Source organism: Mirounga angustirostris, unplaced genomic scaffold, assembly GCF_029215605.1.
Source record: "Mirounga angustirostris isolate CCGP_5_RB_7025 unplaced genomic scaffold, mMirAng1.0.hap1 SCAF_1, whole genome shotgun sequence".
In the NCBI taxonomy this organism is placed as follows: domain Eukaryota; kingdom Metazoa; phylum Chordata; class Mammalia; order Carnivora; family Phocidae; genus Mirounga; species Mirounga angustirostris.
Genome location: NW_026991709.1, coordinates 212,456,893 through 212,475,520, shown reverse-complemented (window position 1 = coordinate 212,475,520; position 18,628 = coordinate 212,456,893). Strand labels below are relative to the sequence as shown.

At 51.5% G+C, this 18,628-nt stretch overlaps 1 protein-coding gene and 2 non-coding genes across 5 annotated transcripts in view; 1 reads left to right on the top strand and 2 right to left on the bottom strand.

Annotated features, from left to right (window-relative positions):
• The window catches only part of DPP9 (dipeptidyl peptidase 9), a 41,031-nt gene extending 38,338 nt beyond the window's left edge, over positions 1-2,693 (bottom strand). For 2 of the 3 annotated variants that reach the window (XM_064572941.1, XM_064572950.1), the window contains exons 1-2: positions 2,513-2,589; positions 1,534-1,589 (exon numbers count right to left, since the gene is read on the bottom strand). The gene's annotated coding sequence lies outside the window, so the exon portion shown is untranslated. Of the gene's footprint in view, positions 1-1,533; positions 1,590-2,512 lie in introns of all 3 variants that reach the window. The other variant, XM_064572955.1, reaches the window with a different exon arrangement.
• Positions 2,694-2,934: 241 nt separating this feature from the next.
• Positions 2,935-3,006, top strand: TRNAG-UCC (transfer RNA glycine (anticodon UCC)). The gene has a single exon. It is a non-coding gene; the product is annotated as a tRNA-Gly (tRNA).
• A 199-nt stretch (positions 3,007-3,205) lies between these two features.
• Positions 3,206-3,278, bottom strand: TRNAV-CAC (transfer RNA valine (anticodon CAC)). The gene has a single exon. It is a non-coding gene; the product is annotated as a tRNA-Val (tRNA).
• Positions 3,279-18,628: the final 15,350 nt, after the last annotated feature.

The following is an 18,628-nucleotide window of genomic DNA, read 5'->3' as shown; positions in this document are numbered from 1 at the left end:
GTGGTTCTCAAGGGGGATGACTCTGCCCTCCCACCCCCACCCTGGGGATGTCTGGGGACATCTGTGGTTGTCTCAACTGCAGGTGCTCCTGGCATTGAGTGTGCCGAGGAGGAGGAACTCTGCATTCTTTATTTGGGGGAAAAACTGAGTAAGATCCTTAGGCCGTCACTAGGCACTAGAATAAATCTCTGATGGGTCAGATGGTATAACCCCAGCGTCTGTGAGTCACCTCCTCTCTCCCTCCCACTTAATTCACATATTTAAATGGTGCAACATCCTAGGACCTCAGTAAGTCAAATGATTATGGAATATAGAGTCCACTGGGGGTCAACTGATTCCCCTAACCCAGTGGGTCTCAACGAGGGCCAATTCTGCTCCCAGGAGCCATTTCTGGCTGTCACGACTGAGAGGCATGGTACTGGCTTGCAGACCAGGGAGGCTGCTACAGTGCACAGGACGCTCACCTCCACTCCCCACTGCAAAGAATGATCTGGGTGCTGAGGCTGAGCACCCCGGCTCTGGGTGAGCGAGCACTCTTCACTGGGATGTCAGCTCCAGGGGGGCAGGCCTACATCTGCCCTGCTCCTTCTGTATCTCCAGAGCCCAGAAACATGCCTGGCACACACGAAGCATTTTTGGTCAAATTAACGAGTCCCTGTCCTCCCCTGAATGCTGTCTAAAGTCAAAGGGAGCCCTGGTTTGGTCAGCAACCAAACCCCTTCTTGAGGAGGAACCAGGCCCCTGGTGGGCAGGTGCCCAGAGGCTTCAAGAAGAAAGCAGCGCGTGGCCCTAGGACCGAGACTGTAGGGGAGAGATGAAGCCAAATGTCACCATAAGCAGCAATGGTCTCACTCTCAGTCCTGTGGTGAAAAGAGGGGTCGCTGTTGCCAGAGAGATATGGGCTCAAAGCCCAGCTCTACAACTTCTGGTCTCTGTGACCTTGAGAAGCCACTTCGCCTCTCAGTTAAGTTAAATTAGGTTAAGTTTAACCTCTCAATTAAATTGTGCCTCAGTTTCCCCAGCTACTTAAGACAGTACCTACATCAAGGGCTGCTGTCAGAATTAAGTGCTCAAGTAAAATCCCAGATGTGGCAGAACCTACATGACAGCTAACACTGTCAACTAAACAAGTCACTGAAAATCCCGCCACGGGGAGAACTGGACCAAAGCTCCTTTTAGAGCCAGGATCCCCACCAAATGCTGACTGAGCGCCAGGCACCGTGTTAGGTGAGGGGGGGATGCAGCCACACCTCCGCCAGATCCAGCTACAGTCAGCATTCCCCCTCCACAATCTTCCAGGGGGTTCTTACTGGGGCTACTGGAGAGCGATGCTGGATGGAAATAAAAGTCTCCAGCTAGGGCACACAAAGCCACAGCCTCTGGCCTGGGTCCCAGCCAACCGCCCAGGGAGGGCAATGACCTCAGGGTTGTAGAAAACCACTTCCTGCAGACTTCTGAATCCTGGAGCATGCAAATGAATCCCACCAGCCCACACGCCAGCCATCATGGTCACCCCACCCGGGCACAACCGACCTTCTAGAGGGTCCAGAAAGCCTCCATTCCAGCTGCAGGCGGCGTGGGACACAGACCTGGACAGAACAAACATGTCATTAATGCAGCAGGTTAACGGAGAGACTGGCTAACAACTCGCTCTCCTTCCACGCGGGAGTCCCGACCATCCAGCCTGATTCAGCTTCTAGAGATACCTCACAGCCCTCCAGTGCTGTCTGCATGCCCTGAGCTGCAGCCGGCAGAAAAGACCTCCCATGTGGCCCAGTTCTCTCAGGAACCAGCCGGGGACTACACCACAGTGCACACCTCCAGGGCTTCGGTCCCAGCTCCTAGAAAGCACGTTGGTTCTTGCCACTGAGACAAGTGACTTCCTCACGGTGGGGGGCGGGAGACCGGCAGTGGCTGGGGTGGGGAAAGGGAACGGGGCACTTCTGATGGCTCAGCTGCAGCAGGGATGGGGAAGTGTCAAGGCTGGTCTAAAGCCGCGTGGGAAGAAGGTGGGCGGCTGGACCCGGCCGGGAGGAAGGCTGAGAGAAGGGGCTGGCCCCTGGAGGGGTGCGGGCTGCGGAGGTAGGGGCAGGAAGCAGATGCAGGAGGTGGCCTCCGCTCTCATACAGGGAGCATGTGTTTGCACGGGGAGGGGACCTCCGGAGGCTGCGGGGAAGGAGAGTGCTGTGGGTGCGGCCACTCCCGGAAGGGACCACAGCCAGGTGGCTTGGGCAGCGACGGGACGACCGGCGAGGCTGGGCCGGGCAGAGGGGAGGTGGCCCGCCACCGCAGGAGTAGGGAGAGAAAGAAGGGCTGGCGAGGGCCCGGGGCTGAGGGGAAACCGAGCCGGGGGCTGTTGGAACCGGAGTCCGGTCCGCGGCAGGGCCGGGGTGCGGAGGGCACCTGGGAGGCCGGTCAATGGCGGGTCCAGGGTCAGGGCTGAGGTGGGGCCGGTCAATGGCGGGTTCAGGGTCGCGGCCGAGGCGGGACGGGGCGCACGGGCGCTGCTCACCGGGCTCGGGGCCGGCGCGGAGTGGCGGCCGGGCTGGGCAAGGCGTCCCGGGGCCGGAGGGGCCTCACACTAGAGGCTCCATGCCCGGGACTGCGGCCCCGGAAGTGGCGGGCGCGGGGGACAGCGGCGGCGGCGGACACGGGAGAGCCGGCGGCTCCGGCCCCTTTGACCCGGAAGTTGAGCGGCCCAGGCGGCGGCCTACGATTGGCCACCGCCCGGGCGGTACCAAGGGGCCCGCGGCGCTTGGGGGGGAGCGCCGCCGGCTCGGCTCTGGCAGCCAGAGGCTTGGAATTTCCCTGGGGCGGCATCTTCCGGTGCAGGGAGGAACGCGGGAGAGAGACACCCCCATGCAATTTGGTATCACCCAGCCAGACCCACAATACTCCTACTAATACCGTCTAGAGAAGGCCAGTTCCGCCGGAGCGTTGGTGGTATAGTGGTTAGCATAGCTGCCTTCCAAGCAGTTGACCCGGGTTCGATTCCCGGCCAACGCAACCGGAGCGGTTCCTTTTGTACTTTCTTACCATAGCCTATTTAAATTTTCCTGCTAAGATCCCCCAACGGGAGTTTTTTATTACCTTGAAATAACTTTTAAAACGACGGGCGAAATCTAAAAGCCACGGCACACGAATCAGTGTCGCATTTACTCCGGAGGAAGCTTTACAATGTCGCAGTGAGGGAAAAACGCAAGTGTGTTTCCGCCCGGGATCGAACCGGGGACCTTTCGCGTGTGAGGCGAACGTGATAACCGCTACACTACGGAAACGGGCGGAGGGGGCCGCCCCGCGGGCCGCTATAGCGCACGCGGTTTCGGGGATTCCCGCCCTTCCGGAGCCCGCGGGCCTCCGCTGGGGGCGGTGCGTGCTGGGGGTCTCCGGGAAGCGGGGCACACGCACGTCCTTATTACCCCACCGTCAACGCGGAGCTAGCTCGTCAGCATTTTAGATCAACTTTTTTTCTTTTCTTTTTTTTTTTAAGAGCTAGGAGGACAGGAGGGTAGTGGCAAGAATTTAGGGTCACATTGCTGTAAAATCTGTCCCCTCCCCTCCACCCCAAAACCAGGATTAGAGTGAGGGGAGCGAGGCAGTGGCCTCAGCTTCAGACATTAAGGGGGTGGGCAAAAAACCGCAATAATCAAGGTAAATGATACTTTGAGGCACTCTACCAAGAGAACCTGTTAGTGGCAAAATAACTCCCTAACGAACAATATATCAAAACGACAAATCGAGACAGGTCTTGGCAGTGCCTCGCCAAGTCGTAGTGGGGTCCGAGGCAAAAGCAAGAATGTGTGCCCCTCTAGGCCTGTTTTAGTGTATTTTTGAAAGGCGATTTCTCCCCAGAGCATCTTCGAGAAAATATTGAAACTTAAAAGTAGGTGTGTTACGATTCAAAGCCTTCAGAACTTATCGTGATGTCACTTTTCTGCGTTTACTGGAAACAAACACCATCAATCACATTTTCAACGTTTACTTCTGGGGGAAAATTAACCACTGGGAATTGCGTAGAACCCCCGTTGAGAAGGCACACATTTTTCCTCATGCCTCAGAGCCCGATAGGGCTCAGCCCAGCACTGTCGTGGCCACAAAGCATGAAGACCCTTCTGTATTCGTTTCCTACTGTCCCTCTGACAGAAGACCACAAGCTTACTACTATACACAGTTCTGGAGACAGGAGTCTAAACATGGGTCTGGAGTGGCTAAAACCCAGGTGTGGGCAGGGCTGGCTGCGGGAGGCTCCGGAGAGAATCGCTTAGCCTGCCTTTCCCAGCCTCTGGAGCCCTGATCACCCCAGCCTCTGGTTCTGTTGGTGCCTCTCCTTCTTTGATTTGGACATTCTTGCCTCTCTCTGGTATGTGACTACATGAAGCCCACCCAGATATGCAAAATAAACTCCCCATCTTGAGATCCTTATTGCGTTTGCAAGGTCTCTTTTGCCGTGTGGGGGAGCATATTCACAGGCTCTGGGGGTTAGGATGTGGACTTTGGAGGAGGGCAGTATTCTTCTCTCCTTATTGGACATCATTCCCTAACATCCTTTTTGGACAGCAGTGTAGTATTTCATTCATTCATTCATTCATTCATTGAACAATGATTTACTGACCACCTACTATGCGAAGGGGGCAGGGCAGCAGTCCCAGCCGTCCTGGGGGTGGTGATGAGTGGGCTAATTTCAGGGAAACTTAGAACCTCCTCATGCTGCTCTGGCTACAGCTTCCAATCCACCTCTCCATACACCTCCTCCGCCTCCCCTTCCCTCCCTGGTGGCCCAGGCTGGGACCCCGGCACTCTTCCCTCCACACCTGTACCCCTCCCAGGCGGCCTCCTCCTCTTTCTGAGTTCAAACCCCATCTACGCCTGGTGGACACCCACAGTCCTGACTCCACCCAGGCCTCCCCTGAGCTCTAGACTGTGGGTCCAGCTGACCCTCAGTGTCTCCATGCAGGGTGTGGAGGGGGTCATGGGCATGCCAAACTTATCATGGTCCAAACTGAGCTCCCTACCTTTCCAGAACCTGCTTGATATGGACTGAGCATTTGTGTCCCCCTAAATCCATATGTTGAAACCTACCCCCCAAGGTGATGATATGGGGAGGTGGGGCCTTGGGGAGGGGTTTACGTCAGGAAGGTAGAGTCCCCATGAATGGGATGAGTGCCCTAATGAGAGAGGCCCCAGAGGGCTCCCTGCCCCTTCTGCTCTGTGAGCACGTGGGGAAAGGACAGTGGTCAGTGACCCAGGAAGAGGCCCTAGCCAGACACAGAACCTGCCAGCACCTTGGACTCCCAGCCTCCAGAACTGTGAGAAATAAATGTTTGCTGTTTATAAAAAACAGTCTGTGGCAGTTTGTAGTAGGAACCTAGCCAGACTAAGACATTGCTCCTTCCTCCATCCCCCCAACTGAGCTGAGGATGGCTCCTTCCTTCCAGATGCTCAGCAGAACCTGCGAGCTGCCCCGGGCTCCTTGCTCCCCCACCCACATCCAATCACTCAACAAGTCCAATTAGCTCTGCTTTCAAAGCACACCCAAAATCTGATCACTTCTTCCCCACTGGATGGCCATCTCCCTGGCCCACCCCATCACCATTCTGTGCCTGTCCCCTCTGCCCTGTGCCCTGGCTCATGCCCTCGCCCTCACAGTCCATCCTCCCCACAGCGGCCACCAGAGGGCGCCTGTGAGCACCCGAGTGAGGTCGTGTCCTCCTCTGCCCACAGCCCTCTAGGACTCCCACCTTCCTGCGGTAAAAGCCGAAATCATCCCCGAGGCCGATTCAGCCCTGCACGAAGACCTCCGCGGGTCCTTTGCTGCCCTCACTTCTCTCTCCTTCACCCAGCTTGCTCCAGCCACACAGGCCTCCTCACTGTTCTCCAACTGCCAGGCAGAGCCCTGCCCCAGGACCTTTGCACGGGCTGTGCCCTTTGGCACAGGCATTTTCAGGGCTCATTACCTGTCCTCCTCCAATTCTTGATTTCAGTGTTACCTTCTCAGAGGAAACTTCCCTGAGTTTCCCCCACCTTGGCATCCATAAATTCAGTATCTATCACTTCACCATGTTCTTTCAGTGGCTTATTCGTCTCTGAAACAATCCCATTTGTAGATTTGTTTGCTTGTCTCTCTTCTATCTCCTCCACTGGAGTAAGGACTCTACCACTGCAGGGTTTGCTTGCTTGTTTGTTTGAATCTATTTTGTTACCTATGTGTCACTATGGGTTCAGTAAACATTTGAAATTATGAACAAATGAGAGTTGGCCAGAGTAGAAAAGGCCTGGGAGTGGGAATAGAGTAAGACAGGTGGGCTTCCTGGTGGAGGGGAAGTAGCTCAGGAAACATGTCATCTCCCCTGTGAACCCCATCAAGGCCCAAGAACTCATTCATCTGCCAAAACAAAACAAAACACAAACAAAAACTCCTTTAAAATGATTTCTTGGGTCATTCAAGCACACATGGGGCAGCCAGTGTGCTGGGTGACATCCCATTGCTCCCCCTCTCATCCTGGGTTTTCCAGCGAGGTCCTGCTGGCAATCTGGGGGAGTTGACCATCTCAGAGAGGTGCCCAGGCTGAAAAGGACAATACTTCCTTCTTTCCACCAGATGTCAGCAGGAACACGACCGCCAGGCATCATGCAGTGTCCCCGGCCTCCTAACACTGCCCCTCCTGCTGCCCTAACCACCCTCCCTTCCAGCCCCATTCTGAGCCCCAGACCTCAGCATCTCAAAGTCGGATGCTCCACTCCCCCAACACACACCCCAGCATTTGCAGGAGTGTCCCTGTCCCCAAGCAGGCCACCACGGCAGGCGGGATTGCTGGCCTGTCCTGCCAGATGTCTACCCATTCTAGGAGTTGGAGGGAGGAAGTGGAAAGAGAAAAGAAAGAAGGGAAGCAGAGAGGGATTCAGTATTTCCAGTCTGGGAAATGTCTGTTGCAAAGGTTGGCTGCATCAGATCCCTTTGGACGTCTGAGAATAACATGCCCAAAATAATGGAAATACGTGCTGGGAAACATTCTAAGGAAATGTCACGCTTTAAACTCATTTACTCTGCCCATCAACCTCATGAGACAGGCACTATCAGCAGCAGCATCCCCCTTTTAATGGTGAGGAAACAGAGGCACAGAGAGGTTAAGCAACTTGCCCGAGGTCACACAGCTTATAATAATGAGAGTCGAGATCCAAAGGCCATGGTGTGAGACTAGTCCACCTTCTACACAGATGAAGTTCAAGGTAATCAGATATCTGAAAAGAAAAAGAAAAGAAAAGCCTTTTGAATCTGAACCAGCCATTAGAAGATCCGCCCTGAGCCTTATCAGGGTCATGAGTATATTAAGACATAGTAGTCTGACGGGTTTCCAGGCAAAAGAACAGAGACAGCCCAAATGTGCCCCCACAGTTTGGGGGAGCCATGAAATGAATGAGGAGGCCCTCTGTCTTCTGAGCTGGAGCAATTTGGGTAGTTGTATGTCCTACCCTGCGATTTATAGAGATCACCATCCAAAAAGGATAGATATAAATATGTCTGGGCATATGCACAGAATGTCCCTGGAAGGAATTGGTGAAATGGGTCGCAAGAATGGCTGGCTATGGCCTTTGGGTGAGCACGGGGGTTGGGGGCGGGGGGCAGGACCGACTTTCCACTCACACATTTTTATTCAAGTTGAGTTTCTATTTCAAATGTACAGAAAAGCATGTAGGGCAATAGAATAATGGCTTTCATACAATACCCTCTTTTTTTTTCACAACACATTTAGATAAAGAATGTCCCCCGCCCCATTTGGCAGCTCTAAGAGAGAGCCAGGGGAGTGTGTCTGTGGAAAGAGCCCCGCTCTGAGACATTACAGTTAAAGAGGGCTAACAACACATGGGTCTGGTTGTTCTCCCCTGCATGGGCAGACACGGGGAAGTACTCACTCTTGGAAAAGGGCTGGAATCCAATAGGAGACATCCCTGCGGTAGCTTCTGGTCATCCCTGAACCCGACTGCCTGGCACAGAAGTGAAGTTCAAGACAACTTAAAATAAAGGCCACTGGACCTTTCCAAAGGGGTAGGAGAAAAGCTTCTCTTGCACCCTTTTGTCCTGGCAAATTTCTGATGAACCAAGTGTTAATTTCATAATGAAAACCCATTAAAAATGCTAAGAATATAGAATATTTGCTTTGAGTTGTTTAAAAGACGTATTTAGACATTTGTGATAGAATCAGTATCCTCTGTGAGCTGGCACTTTTTCGATGATTAATAAAGAAATAATGATAGTTAACAGATTAGTTAAATAGTGATGGTTAAGGGGCCAGGTACCGAACTAGGTGTTTTAATCACTTCTTTATCATAACTGACCTGATAGGAGTCGAGATTCTCATTATGCCCATTTTATGGATGGGGAGAGTAAGGCTCAGAGGTCCAAGTGACTTAAGGAGCGGTTCATAAACAATCTCACTCGCTTCACTCCCACAGCCGACCCTGTAATAGTGCTATTTCAATAAGAGGAATTTTTACTATTGACAAACACTTCAAAATTAAATTATTTGTTTCTTCAGTGTCAGAAGGGCAATAATCCTGTTTATTCTCAATACCGTGCTGGTACTACTTTGACTCCCCCAGGAGGTTTCAGTAGCTGAGAATTTCCACTCCACTTTACAGTTGTAATTTTCACTGATTTATGAAATGATGCCTTTTGTCTGCAAACCCTCACAGTTCCTGCTGCCTGGGGGGGGGGGTCCTTTAATTCTGTCTCGCACATCATCACAATAGGTAATAACCTACTGAAGACCCTCTGGGCAGAGTGGATATTGTCCTCACAACAGCGCTGGGAGGTGGGATTACTGATCCCATTTTACAGGTGGAGAAACTGAGGCCCAAAAAGATGAGTCACATGGTTGGCCAGCAGGGGAGTGGGGATTTTAACCCTGGCATTCTGATTCCAGAACTCACATTTCTAAGCCTCTCCACAGGTAACCCAGTGCCCGTAAGTATAGAAACCAGTCAAGAAATGACAACAAAGTCAGCCTGTTATTTTTGCCATGGGGATACAGGGATGGTAAGTAGAGAGGCAGAAGCTCTGCGTGGTGGGCAGAGGCTGCAGAAGGGAGAGACTGGCTGACTTGCATGGATGAGACTTTCCTCCCTGCCTCCTTCCTTCCATCGCCGCCCCTCACCTCCGTGCCTCTCGGGGCCACTACATTGTTCGGGGATATTAGCTCTGCACAATCAAACCAGAGCACTCTGAAGGCTAAATGTAGGGAGAGATGATAAGTCAGAGCAGGAGTGATGGAGAGACTTGAGAGAGCTCCTCTTAGTCCCCACGTCTGTCTCTCCACATCCCCACCCCCACGAATCTGCTGGAATTTCCCCAAGACTGGATTTCTCACGCATTTCCCATGGGGAGCCTGGTAAACTCAACCTCCCTGAGCCTCAACTTCCTCATCTGTGAAATGGGGATGATACAGTGCTATCTCCTGGAGTGTAACAGGGGGGCGGGGGGGAACACGACATAAACGAAGGGCAAACCGCGGGGCTTGGCACATAGTAGGTGCTCAGTCCAGAGTGTCCATGGCTATTTTTATGTGGCCCCAGGCCCCTCCAGGTGGGTTCTGCCATTGATGGGAAGCGTCATCACGCAGACACGTCTCAGTGCAACATGAGGATTCTCCCCCTAATGCTCACCCTGGAGTCCACTATGAAGAAGAATCTGCTACCCAACCATCGACAGGGCCCAATCATCAGGAGACAACTTCCACTATACATCTTTCACCAAATTATCCAGTTCCTCCACTGCATGCTCTCCATGCACCAGATCTACTCCGCGCCCAGCTCACTCCTGGAGGGTCCATAACAAATAAAGAGCACCGACGCGCCAACAAGCACAGCTTGTCTGCAGCCACCTGCGATAATAGGCAAGACGGGTCCTGCCCTGACCTCTGTTGTCTCATCTGAACAACGGGGGTCACAGCAGCATCTGCCTCCTGCGCACTAATTGGGCAGTGATGCTGGGAAGGTCTTCCCAAGTCCGGCAACTGGTACTGAGCTGAGTACCAGTGGGGCTGAGGCCTTGCCCTTTCCCTGTTATTCAGCCAGCCCCTTCCCCAACTGCCCCTTGGCCATGTCCCCTTTCCCTTCAGGGGTCTTCTTGCCATTTCAGCTTTTCCCCAGCACGGCCCATGTATCTCACCTGTTGCTCTGTCCACAATGCACAGCCTGTGGTGTTCAGGAAAGACATTAATTCTATGAATGAACAGACTCCCTTCTAGAAATTTCTCTCCTTTGAGGAAGTAAGGCCGACTTGCCCAAGAGACCACTGCCTTCACTCCTCTCTGCTCCCTCCGCTCACCCCAATGACAACCCTCTTGTTGGTCCCTTGACCACCCCCCAAACACACGGCTCTGTAAAACAAGGAGCCCTGTGTGTTATTCCCTTCGGGTCCCCCTTTCAGAGCAAGCCAGCTCTGTCAGCAGGACCCTGACCCACCTGGAACACACCCCCAAACCCCACCACAAAACTTGACCTTGAATTTGGGAGGGAGTAAAGAGACAGAGTGGGAGAGGAAAGCAGGGCTACCAGAGGGACCCGTTGGTGTCTCGGGGCACTGGGTAGGGGTCAGTTTGAGCAGGGGACACAGGGGGACGCCGGTTCCTGCAGTCCACTGCTATATAACCTTTTCCTAGATGGCAAAACTGAGGTTCACGGGCCTTTCTGCTCTTTTGTGCCCTCTGCTGGTGGGGGGAAGGGAGGCCTCTGGAGCCAAGACGGGCTGGGCAGAGCAGGAGGTGGAAGCAGGGGTGGGGGCTGCTGAGACAAAGCAGGGTAGGAGCCTGTTTATCAGCTCTAGCCCCTGTCTTCAGGTTGAATTAGACCAAATGACAGTGACCCACCCTTAAGGATAGCAGGCTCCGGGCATTTTGTCTCCAGAGCAAGCTGGTGGCGGCAGGGAGGGACTGATGGCTGGGGGGCCCTCTCGACAAAGGAGCCCCGACAGCTAGCCAGGCAGGGAGACACAGGAGCTGCGGGCCGGGCTGAGCAGAGCGCCAGTGAATTCACCTCCACAAAAGCCAATTAAAGCCGGCAGGGGGCCCAATGGGAGACCCAGGAGAAAGAGGGGGAGGAGGTCCCCACTGAGCCTGGTTGGGGGGCACATGGAGAGAGATCTGTGTGCAGAGACATGCAATGGGGGCATCTGGCCCCCAAAACGCAGAAGGGGCAAAGTTCTGTCCTTCCCTCCCCTCCAGCTGCTCCCACCAACTCCTGATTAGGAAGACAGGGAAGCCAAGGAGACCCAGAGGGTGACAGGGCCCGTTGGGGATAAAAAGCATGAGGGACAGCCCAGGAAGCACCCTCTCACTTCATGCCCCTTGGCCGCCCAGGAGAATGCTGAACAGGTGGCTGGATCTCCTTGATTAACAAGGGTCAGCTGGTCTGTCCCTTGGTCAGCCACTCCTCATGGGGTCCACTCCTCCAGGCAGGGAGGTGGGGAGTGGGAAGGACCCTCCCAGCAGAAAGCAGGCCATGCCTCCTGGAAACCTTCCAGGAATGCTGCAGGCTTCACTGGGGATTCCCCAATGCCCAAGTGGGATCCTCTCCTTCTCCCCTCTCTGACTCCCCCAGCCCCTTTTGGAACTTCCTCCCCTCCCTGAGCCCCACCTCTGAGACCTCCTTTCCTTTGGCCTCTTCTCTGAGCCACACTCAGACTCCCCCTCTTTCTGAGCCCCCTCTCGCCTGCTGAGTCCCCTCCCCTCCTCCTCCTCTTGAGACCTCTTAGTCTCCCATCCCTGGGACTTGGGGCTGCAAGTCCTCAACGGGGCCTGGCTTGAGAGGCTCCACGATTCTTTTTTTTTTTTTTTTAAAGATTTTATTTATTTATTTGAGACAGAGAGAATGAGAGACAGAGAGCATGAGAGGGAGGAGGGTCAGAGGGAGAAGCAGACTCCCTGCCGAGCAGGGAGCCCGATGCGGGACTCGATCCCGGGACTCCAGGATCATGACCTGAGCCGAAGGCAGTCGCTTAACCAACTGAGCCACCCAGGCACCCCGGCTCCACGATTCTTACCCAGACAGGTTTCTGGGATTTGGGGGTGGGGGGGACGGGCTCCCATCCATTCCCCCTTCTCAGCAGCAGAGTAGGGGTTTGGGGGTCTGCAGTCAACATTTTGTGGGTGACATGGGATGGAGGGCCACAATTTGGGACGGCTCTGTGGCTGTCAGCTGTGGGTGGGTACACCTGGGGATTTGGTGCATGGAGAGGGGAGCACAGCTTGTGAATGAGTGTGTGTGAGCCTACTCACAGGAGCTGCCCTCTGAGTGCGTGCATGCACACGCACACACACACACACACACGTGCTTTTGTCCACAGCATTGGTGGCTAGGGGGACCCAGAGACTCAATGATAAGAGACAGGCAGATTTGGGGAAAAGTTGGGAGCAGACACCTGTGTAACAAGAGCATCCTGGAGGAGGGAGAAGCAGGTGCAAAGCCCTGGAGCAGAAACAAGCTGGCTGGTGGGGCATGAGCCAAGGGATGGGAATGCTGAGCGGGGAGGCTGGAGAGATGAGTAGCGCCTGAGCCATGGGGTGGCCACAGGGCTTAAGAGAGCACACTCCGGAGCCACACTATGGGCTTCAAAGTCAGCTGGCTAATCAGGCTTCAAGTGACTTTCATGCTCCATGCCTTATTTTCCCCCACCTGTAAAATGGGTATGAAGGTATCTGCTTTCGGGCGCCTGGGTGGCTCAGTCATTGAGCGTCTGCCTTCGGCTCAGGTCGTGATCCCAGGGTCCTGGGATCGAGCCCCGCATCGGGCTCCCTGCTCGGCGGGAAGCCTGCTTCTCCCCCTCCCACTCCCCCCTGCTTGTGTTCCTGCTCTTGCTATCAAATAAATAAAATCTTAAAAAAAAAAGTCTGCACTGGGGCGCCTGGGTGGCTCAGTCGTTAGGCGTCTGCCTTCGGCTCAGGTCATGATCCCAGGGTCCTGGGATCGAGTCCCACATCGGGCTCCCTGCTCGGCGGGAAGCCTGCCTCTCCCCCTCCCACTCCCCGTGCTTGTGTTCCTGCTCTTGCTATCTCTCTCTCTGTCAAATAAATAAATAAAATCTTTAAAAAAAAAAAAAAAAGAAAGTATCTGCTTTCAAAGATGTCAGGAGGTAAAAGGGGTCAATACAGACAAACTCCTTGGACCAGATCAGGTACCGGGCGTCTAGTGAGTGCTCACCGCACATTGGCTGCTGGTGCTGTCATCATTATTATTATGGGTTTGATTTTCACTGTGATGGGACTCATGAAAAAATTTTAGGTGAGAGAGGACAGGACCAGATTTACTATTTGAAAGACTTCCTTGGCGCCCTCTGGGGAGCCCAGAATGTTCCATGCAAGCAGCTGGATGGTGTTGTTACACCATCTACACATATGTATAAAACTCATTGAACTGAACACAGAAGACTAGTCTACTTCACCATGTGCAAACAATGTCTCAATCAAAAATAAAGAAACACCAGAAAAGTCCCCCTCTGGGGACTGAGTGAAAGAGGGCTGGGGTGGGGAATAGGGTCTTTGCTGATGTCATTAGTTAAGATGAGGTCATCCTGGATATAGCGTGGGCCCTAGATGGATCCCAAGCAAAGGAGAGGACAAGGAAAGAGACACACAGAAGAAGGGGAAGATAAGACGGAAGCGGAGGCTGGGGGATGCACCTACAAACCGAGGAACACACTGGATTTCAGGCAACCACAGGCAGCATGGAGAAAGGCCTGGGTCACTTTCTCCCTCAAGCTTCCAGAAGGAACCCACCCTGCCGACACCTTGACTTAGGACTTCTGGTCCCTAGGACTGTGAGAGTAGAAATTTCTATGACTTTAACCCCCTGAGTTTGGGGTACTTTGTTTCAGCATACAGGAAACAAATGCACCCCATGTTATTGTATCCCCACAGCAGCTCAGCTGGTGAAGCAGCTCTACATCATCTGACATCTTTTTTTTTTTTTTTTTTAAGATTTTATTTACTTATTTGTCAGAGAGAGAGCACAAGCGGGGCGGGGGGGAGCAGCAGGCAGAGGGAGAAGCAGGCTCCCCGCTGAGCAACGAGCCCGACGTGGGACTGGATCCCAGGACCCTGGGATCATGACCTGAGCCGAAAGCAGATGCTTAACCGACTGAGCCATGTAGGCATCCTGTCATTTGACATCTTAAACATACATTTTAGCTATCATCATTATCATCAATAATCAGAAGAAAATAGCAGCCACTCATCATTCCACTCCCCACTGGTAACTTTTTGGGGAACATCCTTTTAGATTAAAAAAAGAAAAAAGAAAGAAAAGAAAAATGTATTCAGGCACCACGTATGGGTTATTTGAACAAACCAGTTGTGTAAAGACATTGATGGGCCTTGATGGGTTATTCATGCTATTAAGTGATTATTGCTAGTTTTTTTTTTTTTTTAAGAGTAGTGATGATGTTGGCAGTATACTTTTTAAGAAGAGTTCTTATCTTTGGAGACTATTAAAATATTTGTGAATGAGATGCCATGTCTGGATGGGCCACAAAACAGGGCCTTGGGGATGGGCGCATGGCGACTCACTGTTCTGCTTTTTTCCCTTTGTGTATGTTTGAAAGTTCCCGTAATCCATTGGTTATAAAACCCTATGACCCAGCCATTCTGCTCCTAGGTACTTGCCTCAGAGAAAAGGGAATTTATATTCATGTAAAGGCTTGTTTTGCATGAATGTTCATAGCAGCTTTTTTTTTTTTTAAGATTTTATTTATTTATTTGACAGAGAGAGAGAGCACAAGCAGGGGGAGTGGCAGGCAGAGGGAGATGGAGAAGCAGGCTCCCCGCAGAGCAGGGAGCCTGAGGTGGGACTTGATCCTAGGACCCTGGGATCATGACCTGAGCCGAAGGCAGACGCTTAATGACTAAGCCACCCAGGCGCCCCCTTGCAGCTTTGTTTGGCATCAACTGCTATATAATAAAGAATGTATCTGGTCTTTGTCCCAGGTTCCTGAGACATAACCTCTAGATCCCTGATATCTCCCCAGGGATAGGAGTGTTTTGTTTTCACCCCAGAGTTGGGCCCCACCCCAGTTTACACAAAGGAGACAACTCAGGTTGGGGGCTGTTCATGCAGGAAGCACCAACCATTTGGTTAGATGTCAGCCTGACCTGGAGGGGTTGGGGGTGCTGCAGACTGAGCTCAATCTCATGGCCAACAACTGGATCAGTCAGACGTATGAATGAAACACCAATAAAAACTCGGGATGCCGGGGTGCCTGAGTGGCTCAGTTGGTGAAGCATCTGCCTTCAGCTCAGGTCATGGTCCCTGGATCCTGGGATCGAGCCCCGTGTTGGGTTCCCTGCTCAACAGGGAGTCAGCTCCTCCCTCTCCCTCTGCCCCTCCCCCCTGCTCATTCTCTCTCTCTCTCTCAAATAAAATCTTTAAAAACAACAACAACAAACCACTGGATGCCAAAGCTCAGACGTGTCTGAATTGAGGGCAGTCTAGTTGGAGACTGTGCCCTTAGCTTATGGGGTCTGCAATAATTCCAGGTGGTTAGTGTCAGAATTTGTAGTATATTACATTGTAGAATATCATGCACACATGCACACACACACACACACAAACTGGAAATGACCCAGATGTCATTTCAGGTGATTGCATAAACTGTGGTATGTCCATACAATGGAATACTACTAACCAGTAAAAAAGAACCGACTGTACATCACACAACAGCATGGATGAATCTCACAGAGTTATGCTGAGCGATGTAAGACAGACCAAAAAAGTACATACAAGAAAATTCCATTTATAGAAAATCCTGCGTGACCCCACTCCCAGGAGGTCCCCAGAGGAGTGCCATCCACAGAGACAGAGAGGAGATGGTGGGAGCCAGGGCTGGGGCAGGGGGTGGGGAGTCCATGCTTCATGGGGACAGAGTCTCCGTGTGGGGAGATGGAAAGTTCTGGAGATGGATGATGTGGGTGGTTGCACAACAGTGTGAGTGTGGTTGATGCCACTGAGCTGTGCACTTAAAAATGATTAAAATGATTAATTTTATGCTATATGAATTTGCCACAAGTTTTTAAAATGGAAAAGAAAAGCCAAAATTTTAAATAGATAGTCCAGAAAAAACCCCATGGCAAAGACTGGTTTGTCTGTATGGTGTCACCTGAAATATTGCACTCAAAGCAGTTGGCCTTTTTCTTCATGGTTGAGTTTCAGGTCCTGGATGGACGATAAAATGGTGTTTGTTGGTCTCATCTCAGCAAAACTCCTGACTCCCCTTAGAGGCCCCTGAACTTGGGCAGTCACACCAATGGCCGGTTTTAAATTCTGCCCAGAAACAGTTAGTTCTTAAAAGCTGTTCCCCAGGCCTGACATGCAACCTCCAGGGACTTGATTAGCACTCGAGAGAGGCCTCAGAGTGGCCAAAGAGAACAGTGGCTGGGGGATTAGAAGGCCACTGTCCCCAGGACCCAGATGTCCCCTTCCAGGAACACTGTATTAACCATGCCTTTTAACTTCTGATGCTCCGACATCTGGGGCCTTGCCGACCCTGGAGATCGGCCTCTCCCAGAGCCAGCTCGTTCCCAGAGTTAGTAAACAACCTGCCCTGAGTAGACTTTTCAGACAAACCGGCCAATCCAGAGCCCATGCCCTCTCTGGGGCTCTCACACCCAGGTTTACTATCTCCTGCCTGATCCCCTCGGACCAGCTGCTAGACAACTAGGAACAGCTCCTCAGTCCCAGAGCCCGCTGAAGTTATTCCAACTAGCCCATCCTAAACCTGCTAACCCTGCCTTACCCTTTTCTTCCTGTGGAAACCACAATCAAGCCTCTTGCCCAGTCTCACCCCCACGGCCTCCTGACTGCCCCTGCTGCTTCCCTAAGTGGCCCTGTGCAGTGTGGTGAGCCCCCTGCCTTTCAGAAACCTTAACAAACTCTCTTTTCAAGGGCAGTCCTCTCCTAATCTACTGGCCTTAAGATGCCTTGAATTTTCTTTTAATACACTATATTTAAAAACCCATTTACTTTTTATAAAATTTTGGTAAAATACATGTAAAATTTATTTCTCGCCATAACCATTAAGTACATTTGCACTGTCGGTAACCATACCCACCACCCATCGCCAGATCTTTTTCATCTTCCCAAACAGAAACTCTGTCCCCATGAAACACGAACTCTCCATTCCCACCCTCCCTCCAGCCAATACAGTGTGCTTTAAAACATACACATTGCAGGGCGCCTGGGTGGCTCAGATGGTTGAGCGTCTGCCTTCGGCTCAGGTCATGATCTCAGGGTCCTGGGATCGAGTCCCGCATCGGGCTCCCTGCTCCTTGGGAGCCTGCTTCTCCCTCTGCCTTTCTCTCTCGCTCTGTCTCTCATGAATTTAAAAAAAAATAAATAAAACACACACACTGCAGAATTCTCCCACACATGTGTGCAGCTGTGGTACGCAGGATGTCCTTATGGCATCATTGAAAAGCCACCAAAATGTTCCCTAATAGGGAACTGGCTAAATCAATGATACATCTGTATTCTGGAATGCTGGGGGGAAAAAAAGTAGAATCTGTGAAATAGGGAGCTGGAGGTTCTCACTGAATGGATCTAGAAAAATCTCCAAGATGGATTGCTAAGTAAAAAAAAAAAAAAAAAAAAAGGAGGGGACCTAGGTGGCTCAGTTGGTTAGACATCTGCCTTCTGCTCAGGTCATAATCCCAGGGTCCTGGGATCGAGCCCCATGTCGTTGGGCTCCCTGCTCACTGGGGAGCCTGCTTCTCCCTCTCCTTCTGCCTGCAGCTCCCACTCGTGTCCTCTCTCTCTCTTTCTCTGTCAAATAAATAAACAAAATCTAAAAAAAGAAAAAAAGCAGGGCACAGATCTCACACAGGCATAGAGCAAGCACAAATCATGTTACTTTTTCTGTAAAAGGATAGCAATACTGTATCATATGTTTGAAACTTGCTAAGAGAGTAGGTCTTAAAAGTTCTCATCACAGGGGGGAAACTTTGTAACTATGTGAGGTGAGGGGTGTTAGCTACAGTTACTGTGGTTATCATGTTGCAATATATACAAATATGGAATCCTTAGATTGTACACTTTATATTAATACAATGTTATATGTTAATTATATCTTAATAATAAGGGTGGAAGCAAAGGGTGTTACACATACACACACCCCAAAAAAAGATATGAGGAGTAAGAATATGTTTTTCTAGGGGGTGCCTGGCTGGCTCTGTCAGCAGAGCATGTGACTCTTGGTCTTGGGGTGGTGAGTTCAAGTTCCATGTTGGACATAGAGCTTAGCAGAGTCTGCTTCCTCCCTCTGTCCCTCCTCACGCTGTCTCTCTCTCTCTCTTTCAAATAAATGAATAAATCTTAAAAAATGTTTTTCTAAAAGAAAAAGAAGTGCTTGTCTGTGGACCTGGGCAAACAGGACAGAGCTGCATCTTGTCACACATCGTACATCTCCTTACATTTTTCTATGTGTAGGTGAATTATCCATTTTATATAAAATTCTTTGTTACAGATTATATAATATATATATAGAATATGTATATATTATATAATCTATATAAATAGTATAATGCATAGTAAGTTGCATCCATATGTATCACATAATACACACACACACCAAAAGTATATATTTGCA